The 10,186-nt window shown below is 30.0% G+C and overlaps 1 pseudogene; it reads right to left on the bottom strand.

Moving 5' to 3' along the window:
- Positions 1 to 1,667: 1,667 nt before the first annotated feature.
- On the bottom strand, positions 1,668 to 7,819 carry LOC132052114 (beta-fructofuranosidase, insoluble isoenzyme CWINV3-like; annotated as a pseudogene).
- Between the last annotated feature and the right edge of the window lie 2,367 nt (positions 7,820 to 10,186).

Raw genomic sequence — 10,186 nt, 5'->3', positions numbered from 1 at the left:
CCATGCTACTCTTTTGTACTATTCAAAACAATATATTCCGACTAATCCCAAGACGCCAATCAAAAGAAACCATATACTCGCATCTTGTACAAGTGAAAACGATATAATCCTAAATTGTCGGTATGTTTGAATTCAATCATCATGTTCACAAAAGACACTTACCTACTTATTTTATTGGCTTAATACCTAAACACGTACTTTATCAGTGTCCCTCTAACTAAAACTTTTTCCAATTTAACACGTCTACTTATCTCCTGTGGCCAACAAAGACAAACCCTGTTTCATCCTCCTCTACCTGTGTCAGTAACTGTCTGTCCAGCAAATAAACCGAAAGATCGCTGAAAATAAGTAAGCAACGATTGATTCTCAAACAAATTCTAAGTCCATGTGTTAAACTAACGAGCTAAGTCCACCAGCTGAGATCTAAATTGACAGTTCCTATTCCGATTTAGAAGTGGCCAATCATTAACTTTTAATTTTTAACAGTCTCATTTTCAGATTGATCCAACGAATTGGAAATCAAGTTGGTAGAAAATTGGATGGATGAAACGTCTCACTTCTTCCAAATTTCTACTGTGAATGCGTAACGTACCACACCTAACAAAAGTCTACAAAATAATTCTATAGAAAAGATAGCTTGTTCCAAATGAACCTTTTTTATCCATCAATGAACAAAAAATGGATGAAACTTTTGTAGCACGAACGAACTCTTTTATCTACAATTGACATGTAAGATTTACTGATATGCCATTACTGTTCTAAATCTAAATATCTGGATTTATCGAGAGTTACTCATAAAAATAATTTAAGATTACTTCTTTCTTTTTTTTTGAATTTATCACCAATTATACCTCATAAACATATTAAGTTATTAAACTCATTCAACTCCAAATGAAATTGATAATTTTTCATAAAAAATGAAACAGATATACAAAAATGACAAGAGACCTTATTCCTTCTCCTGAGTAAATTTATCGTTTAATAAATTTATTATTTCGTTAGCGAGGGGCACTAATTAAATAACATCATGAAAAAGATATGTGGTACTCATAACTTGTATCACTTGCATGATCATGTCTTATATCTAACAGCCATATATACTCGCTGCCCAACTAATATTTTTATATAGTAAGAGATATTAGTAAAGCTAAATAACGGCAAACAAAAATCATGATTATAATTACAGAAAATAATAAATAAATAAATAGCATCAAGTACGTAATGATACTAGAACAGGAAAGAACTTACAATTCTTAAAAGATCACAAAATAGAGATGTATTATATGCGAGAAAGAATATATTGATGAAGATACCAAAACACTAAGAATTGAGTAGGGTTAAAAGTGTAAAAAAAAAAAAAAAAAAAAGAGAGAGAGAGAGAGAGAGAATTATCAAATAATAAGGAAATAATGGTAAAAAGAAATAAGGCAGCGACTTCACCACATTAAAGCTGTCGTTACATGAAATGGTGATTAAGGCAGTGACTTCACCACATTAAAGCTGTTGTTACATGAAATGGTGATTTATAAATACACCTTTGCATTTTTTGAAACAGTGATTTTAACAATATAATGCAATAAAATTTGTATAACAATCGGAACAATTATTATATTAAATAATCATACAATACAATACAATACAATATGATGTGTAACATAAAATTTATATAACAATTGAAACAAGTTTTATATTAAAATAACGATACAATACAATATACTGTGTAACATCCATCCAAACAAATAATATAATAAAATGGTGAACACCTTTTTTCGTACCTCCAAATCTATTGGAGATCGAAAATTTTAAAACATACATTTTAAATTTTAAATTGATTAAGAAGAAAATAATCATCCATGATAAACTTATTAGTTAATGATTCAATTGATTTGAGCCTGCTTTAGACTCCAAGCATTCAAATCGGAGATCTCAACATGTTGGGATCCATTGTTGAAAACAAATATGTGGGCATTATCATTGATGGCCAAAGTAGGATAAGCTCTAGTTGTGATGCAAGCTTTTCCTCCTCCACCAAAGCTTTCTACTATGGAATGATCGATCTGTTAAAGAAGAAAAAAAAAATGTAAGTCTAGCTAGTTCAAGTATACAAAAATAAATATCTCATAGTCAAGAAGTAATAGATCTTTTGGATCACATGTGAAATTTTGGTGTTTGTGGTGCTTTTTATGGTGGCGGTGCGACAGATGATGTGTGAAAATGAGTTTTCGAAGTATGATCGTGCATCTGTATATCTATCTGTATATTCATGTATATCATCATTATCCAATTATTTCATGTATATCCATAGATACTATGTATATCTGTGTACATATGTGTTTGATATACAGTGATATACATGATATACAGTCATGATATAGATTATCGCGTTTATGTTCTTCCTAGCCGATTTCAGCTCTGAATTTTCATTCATAGCTAATCTAAATAACTTCCAAACTTTGTAAATAGACTTGTCCAGGTGTTTCCGATAACCAACCCACTTAAAAATTGTAGAAGTATTTTTAGTTGGAAAAGTAGAATCAATCTTGGCTAGAAAATGTGTTGGAAATGGGATTTTCTGACGACCTGTCATTTTTCGGCTGCAGAGGTCTACGTTAAAACTATATGGGTTATCGAGGAATTGTTGAAGAAGAGAACAGTGGTGGTTGAGAAAAATGTGAAGTAAAAAAAAAGAGGCAAAGTTATAAGAATTACTTATTGCCAAATATTTTTTCAGTTATAGGTACCAATGTCAATAATTTGTAAAAGTTATATAGAAATGTTCATTTCCCTACATTTTAGGATAAAATTTGGAAAATATTTATAATTTGAGCCTCTTAACAACTAATCTGTTTGTACAAATATGATCATTTCGTAGTATGATAAGATCCCATATCAATAGAACAATCACGTCACTAATTACAAGTCTTGCTCTAACAATCACACATAATATTTCGAGTTTGAATATGCTATATGTGTTGCACTATTCAAAGATTATGATATTTGCATAATTTGATAAAACTTACCAAAGTTCTTAGTGATAACTTTTCTGTAACAGGATCAATATCCAAAAAGGCTCCATAATTAGTTTTATCATACTCAAGCCCCAAAGATGACCTGCATTTCAAAAAATTATAATGATTTCTAAATCTACAAACAGAAAAATAATAATTTGTTATTATAATAAAACTTACTCTTGAAAACCAACTTAATCTAAACTAGTCTTTGTATGCAACATATCATGTACCTTGGCCTATAGGTTTCTTAAAAGGGAAGAAAAGGGAAAGATACCTTTTTTGGTCACATCCCATTAGCACAACGAACTTGTCATTCTGTTTGAAAATTCTAAAGAATACAGCAGTATATTCTTCAATATTATTTGATGCCAAGACTAGCAACCCAAAAGGTCCTACACCAGTGTTGGTTGATGAACCACTTTGGTTAGCTATCTCTTGTGGATTAGTCGAATTTGATTCCAGCACCTCTGCTTGCTCAAGCACTGCCAATGGAATTGAGAAAGAAATTTCTACATCCGCCTGAAACAATAATAAGCAACAGTATAGAACCATATATCAAGCCAACATAAAAGAAAGTTATTTTGTTGCACAAAACATTCATAATGAGTATTTTTGTGAAAGTTCTTGAAAAACTCAGTGGAAATTCGTGCAATTCAAGCCAAGTTTTGTTTTGTAAAGATTTAACCTTAGCGTTTCGATTTCTTCTATTGGCCATTGAACCAATTGCTTTCCGGCTCTATCAAGCCAAATTTCCCTAGGAAACGACTGTAATAGTATAATAATTACAATAATGACCAATAATTAAGATAATATTATAAAAAAGAAAACTAATTCAGTAGTTTGTGAGTACAGCCAAAAAATATTTAGAGATGGATACGGGCAATGAATATTATAGCTATTTTCTAATTGGTACTTATAATTAGTACTGAGTATTGGCAACACTTAGCTTAAAGCAGACATATCAAGCCAAATTTTCCTAAGGAAATGACTGTAATGTATAAATGATTACAATAATGACCAATAATATTTATATATATTTTTATACAAATCAAACAATTTAACTTTAGCAATTAAAAATTATAAATATTAGTTAACCATGTTTAAGTAGTAAATCCATGTATCAAAGATATATATTTAGGAGTTTTTATTTAATATTCAATAACAATGTTGAATTTTATAGTATTTCAAAAAAAAAAAAAAAAAATATGAGATTAGACATGTTCGAAAGAAGTGCTCCCGGTCTAAAAAGCTTTTCATTAAAAGTAAAATGAAAAATTTAAAGTCAAAATTATTTTTAAATATAACAATATCTCTATAAAAACCTTTCATTGAGAATGTCATTTTTTTGACGGTTTAATAAAAAAAATAGTGGCACGTAAAATTACACGAATGGAGTATATGAAAGGCGTAAAACGAATTAATTACCTGAAGACCAGACCATCCTTTGATGCTATCGATTTCAGGACTTGTAGACTCATTGATCCAAGCAATAACGATCCTCCTGTTCTTGGCACTGTCGAAAAAAGATTTGGAAGCATAGTACCTTCCATAATCCAATCTTAATCCTGATTCATTGTCTACAGATCCCTCATCTGGTGTATATATATCGTTGTGACAGTTATATGTTCCAATGGTGTAATAATCAATAAAAGAACGAAACACGCTATTCTTTAGTACGTGTTTAATTCCTGGAAAAATCACTGATGTGTCAAGTCCTTTTTCACTGTCAATTGATACAGGAAAAAAATCAGGACATTCCCACATTGTAGTTTCATTTGACCAATGCAGGGGTCTCTCTGTTTCAGTCCAGTGAATAAAATCCTTGCTTTTGTATAAAAGAGCAGTTCCTATTTTTTCTCTTTCGTTCCCTATGATAACTCTCCAAATTCCATCAGGCCCTAACCACGCCGTGCTTGGGTCCCTAAACAATTCTTTTTCCTCTTCATTAGGTGTCATGATTGGATTACTAGGCGATTTAATCCATTCGACAAGATAAGGGTCGGATGGATCTTTGGGCACGGCCAGATTTTGAAGTTGAGTGTCTTGTGAATCGCGTCCAGTATAGAGCATTGCTGGTGTGCCATCTTGGAGAATGGTAGCGGAACCTGTGAAGAAAGCAGAGAAAAATTAGAGAAGAAAACATATATTTCATTGCCATCAGTCCCATATATATAGAGCTCAGAAGCTAAATAACGAGGGAAAAAATCAAAATGGACCAAAATAATAGCAAAAAAAGATAGTATCCAATCTACCTATAGCGCATGACACCTAATGAAGAGGAAAAAGAATTGTTTATACTTAATGCGGATCTCCTAAAATTGAGCTACAGGGAATATACTTAATATTGGCTACAGGAAACATATTTATACGAAAGAAATGATAAGGATGTGAAGCATGGTATCAAGAAAAATATAACAATACAACAGCGAGATAAATAAAGTAAAAACTTAACACAATATTTTCACAAAATCTCAACAACCTGACCAACAACCTTTGATGTCATATGGGTCTGAAGGCAAAAGAGTTGGTGGATGAATAGTCCAGTTGATAAGATCAGTTGAAGTAGAATGACCCCAATGGAGGTTTCCCCATAATGCACTTCCAGGATTGTACTGGTAAAATAAATGATATATTCCCTTGTATATCATTGGTCCTGTAGATTTTATTAATTTTGTAAAGTTAGTGCAACATATAACGGAATTTAATTAGTAGCTAAAGAGAAAGGATTAAACGGGCCAATTGCAATGTTTTTGTTCATCTAGCAGCTCCGTGATTTACAAGAATGGTTTTGAAGTGAGAGGTCTTGAACATTTTTATTCATGTCGTTTGGGTCAGTATTTGTAATGATTTGACTCGCGTGGATAAATTAGGTAGCACTGTTCTTTTTAATTACTCTACTAAGTGGTAAGGAGTACAATATATTTCTATTTTTCACCAAAAAAGAACTAGATTTTGTGAGATACTTTGGTCATTACTTAGAAGACCTTCATTCTAATGTACAATGCACAATTCTTTAACTCTTCCTTAGCTAGTTCCGGATATACTATTGAAAACCTTTCTACTTCAGTCATAAAAGTGGTGGCATTATTGGACAATGAAATTCTGTAAAAAGTTTTCTAGGACAACATACAGAATAACATAAATTATTAAGGCCAAATGCATAAACAATGTCTTTTCCACTCCGTCTTCCTCTTGTTTACTCCTCTAACCACCGCCTTAAAGTTGTCACAAAATTTCAGTTTGACACCTCAACTAAGACTTGTTCCTATTAGACACTTCAAGTATATTCAAAGTGTACCAATTAAATACAAAATACTCACATGGCAAAAGATTTGTTCCTCAACTTCCTTTAGGCACGTGATTGATAAAAAAATATTATTTTACTTTTTTCTTTCTTAAAAAGCTCACATTTTATATAATTTATATCTAGGAGCAAGAACCGGTCACCTTCAAACAACCCATCAATCTCTAAACAGGTGTGATATATTAATTTTACTGGTTGAAATTTTAATGAATTTCTGAAACTCTTGAAGATAGTTATGTTGAGAAATGAGAGATTGAAATTGATTAGCATGATACACTTTTACTGGTCTCATGATTGTTTTACTTTTTGAAACATTTCTAATGTAAAAAAAATTCTCTAACTGTTGTAAAACACAAATAATTACCAGCGGAATTTTCCTTAAGATTGTTAATGATCTGTTACTTTTGAACCCATCTCCAACTCTCTATTTGGGTTTGGCTTAACAATATGATAATGTCGTTTGGCGAGGAAGAAGATGACGAGCGGAGGAGAAATCTGTATTTATTTTGGGAAATAAAAAAATGAGGGAAGGGTGATGATTGAAGGGAATGGCTTCTGTTTGGGGAAGAAGACCATAAGGATTTTTTTTGCTTTTCTTTTCTGTTTATTTTTTTGTTGCTAAAACCCCACTTTTTGGTTAATTTGACTAATAAGCCACGTGGCTATTTTTGATTCGTTACTTTTTTCATGTCACCGCGTGTGAATTACACCCACTATTTCTGTTTAACTTGTTAGTCACTAGATGTTTAATAGACACACTTTAAATATACTTGAAGAAGTGTCTAATAGGAACCAACCTTAATTGATGTGTCAAAATGAAATTTTATGAATGACTTTAAGGGGCTACTTATGTATTTGGCGAATTATTATATTTAACTTAAATACCGATGTAAATTTACTGTGGTATCCCGATTATGGCCAAAATCAATGTGGCAGAAAGACCTTTGCTATATAGAAAAAGGATAAGACAAAAAGAACATTCATTTCTAAGTCCAAAGGATGAGACAAGAAGAACATTGATTTCTAGGTCCAGGCATAACTTATTTTTAGTCGTGAGCTAAAGATATCCAATCATCCCCATTTCTCTTATCCAATCATCCCCATTTCTCTTTCTTTACAATATTATTGGAGGATAGAGTTGGAAAAACAACTTCAACACTTTGCCACTATTACTACTTAATACGATACTGCTAAGAAAAAAGTAGATTCGTGTAATAAAACTATAAATTCTCTAAACAGAAGATGATCATGATTAGACAAGAAGACTTACCATTAGGATCTATAAATCCGACGCCATTCCCAGTTCACCAGCATTATAAGTCAATGACATGATTCATCGATTGAACATAAATCAATAATAAATAAAAATATAAAAAGAAGAGTTCAGATTAGATTACACAAACTTAAGTATAATTATGAAAAAGAATGAGCCTGTTAAGAATGTACCGTTCATCCAATTCTTGAGAGGTTGGAAATGATAGGCAGTTCTGTAAGGTTGAGCCATAAGGAGATGAAGATATATATTGACTTACAATATTATTGAGATGAAGAACAGCAAAATATTAGAAGAGCTTATGACTCTTGTTTAATGAAAGCAAGAAACTTTACTTTCTTTTTTGTTAGTGCAAATGTTACATACAACTAAAGAAGTTATATATCTCCTATATCATATCCTCTATTGTACAAGTCAAAATAGCATATTCACAAGTTAAAATAGCTTATTCCAATTAATCTTAAATAATACTAATCCCAAAGAATATCTTCCAACCACTGCAAGACGGCAAGCAAGAGAGGAGACTTCCATACAAGTCAAAATATTATATTCCAACTTGTCTATTTAAATTCAATGGATGAAAATCATTTACATTACCAATTTTGCTTTAAAAATCAAATTCCTCCTCAAAAATCTACAATAGATATTTTCCTCCTCGTATCTCAATCGACCTTTTAAATGCCTACTTTACCCACAATATCATCATCGGCATTTTTCTCTTTCTTTTACTTCTTCAATATCATGACCTTTTTTTTAAATATATGTCACGGACTTACAAATTGAACAAATAAATATTATTTCAAAAATTAAAAAAAAAAGCAGTGAGAAATATTAATCAAGTATATAAGTTAATGACGCTCAATAATGAAATAAATGAGCAAACAGAAAAATTTAGAGTAAAAAAAAATTGCTTGTATATATAAGTAATTTTATTATTACCAATCAAAACTCAAAATTTATTTAGGGCCTGTTTGGAAAGCCACCCAGATAATTGGAATTGGGTGTAATTACACAGTTTGACATGTTTGTTTGACCAAGTAATTGCGCAGTTAGGTGGGAATTGAGTGTAATTGAGAGGGTGTAATTACACTCTTCAATTCTTAAGGGGGGATTGAGAATTGAGTGTAATTACACCCTGTAATTACAGAGTTACTTTTTAGTTTCTTTCTTTTAATTTATTTTCTTTTAAAATTTATTTTTTATTTCTATTTTTTAATTTCTTTTTTATTTTTACTTTTAAATTATTTTTCTTTTTTAAAATTTATTTTTCTTTTTATATTATTTATCTTTCATTTCCTTTCTTCTCAGTCCCAACCTTTACTTCTTGTAGTTCCATGTAATTGCTCCTATTTTTTTTATTCATTTAGCATAACTGTGTTATTATTCTAATTTTTTAAACTACACCTCTTAATATTAGAAAGAATGAGTCATTAACAAACTTGGCATGTAATGAGTGACGTTGTTAAAGTAGAATTTCGTTGTGAATGAGGTTATAGACTTATATTTTCCCTTTCTTTTGAATTATTTACTTAAGTTACGTTGGAATTTACTTATGTAATGTTAAAATTTGACATAAGAGTATTACGTTAAACTTTTTCTTTTGGATTCTGAATTTAGGTTATATTTTCGATTTTAATTTATTTGCTTTAGTACTATTGACTTGTTATTCTACATTGCATGTTATTTATTTTTCACTTACAGTTGATAGATTTTTTTTTTTTGTCAAACATTTGAATAATGTTATGGCATTATATTTATAAATTTTTTTTGAGTCAAATATCCAATCCATGATGTTCTCACAAAAAAAGTCTGTTTTTAAGTGTTATAATTAATTAAAATTAAAATATTATTAATTTGAAAAATATATATCAATTATTTTTTACAATATTAGTTACAAATATATGATTATTATTAATATTTTTCAAGAAACAATGTGTTATTAAATAACTAATTTAATATCATTTATAAAGACACATATTTTTTAAATATTAATTTTAAATTTTTTAATTAAATTTTATTTTTAAATTAAACTAACTGTGTAATTACACTTGTACAACCAAACAACAGGCTTGTAATTACATTATCACAAACAAACAGGTCGTTGTAATTACAATATTGTGTAATTACTAGGCTGTGTAATTACTACCCTAGTAATTACACCAATTCCAATTACCAGGTGGCTTTCCAAACAGGCCCTTACATAACTGAGAGTAAAAGAGAACGAGAGCCTTGTAAACATCTATTTACTCAATGCAGATAATAAGAAAAATTATTTAACATATCTGCAAATTTTATAACAAATTCTTACAAGATTATCTATTTATACTAAGTAAACTTTAAATAAAAATTTAGAAAATATTTCACTAATGACATTCAAAACTAAAAAAAAATATGCACGATAGAGAATAAGAGAGAAAGTAATACTTAAATAAACACACATGCATACTTAACGCACCTAATATTAAAACAGTGATCTTAGAAAATTAGGGATATTGTTAATGAACACAAATTAAACTCTATATAAAAATATGACACTATATTATAGGTAAAACACCAAGGTGAAAAAATATATAATATATCACATATCTTATAAAAAAG

This window comes from Lycium ferocissimum, chromosome 4 (genome assembly GCF_029784015.1).
Source record: "Lycium ferocissimum isolate CSIRO_LF1 chromosome 4, AGI_CSIRO_Lferr_CH_V1, whole genome shotgun sequence".
Taxonomy (NCBI): domain Eukaryota; kingdom Viridiplantae; phylum Streptophyta; class Magnoliopsida; order Solanales; family Solanaceae; genus Lycium; species Lycium ferocissimum.
Note: the sequence above shows the minus strand (reverse complement) of the source record. Positions and strands in the feature narration are given on the sequence as shown.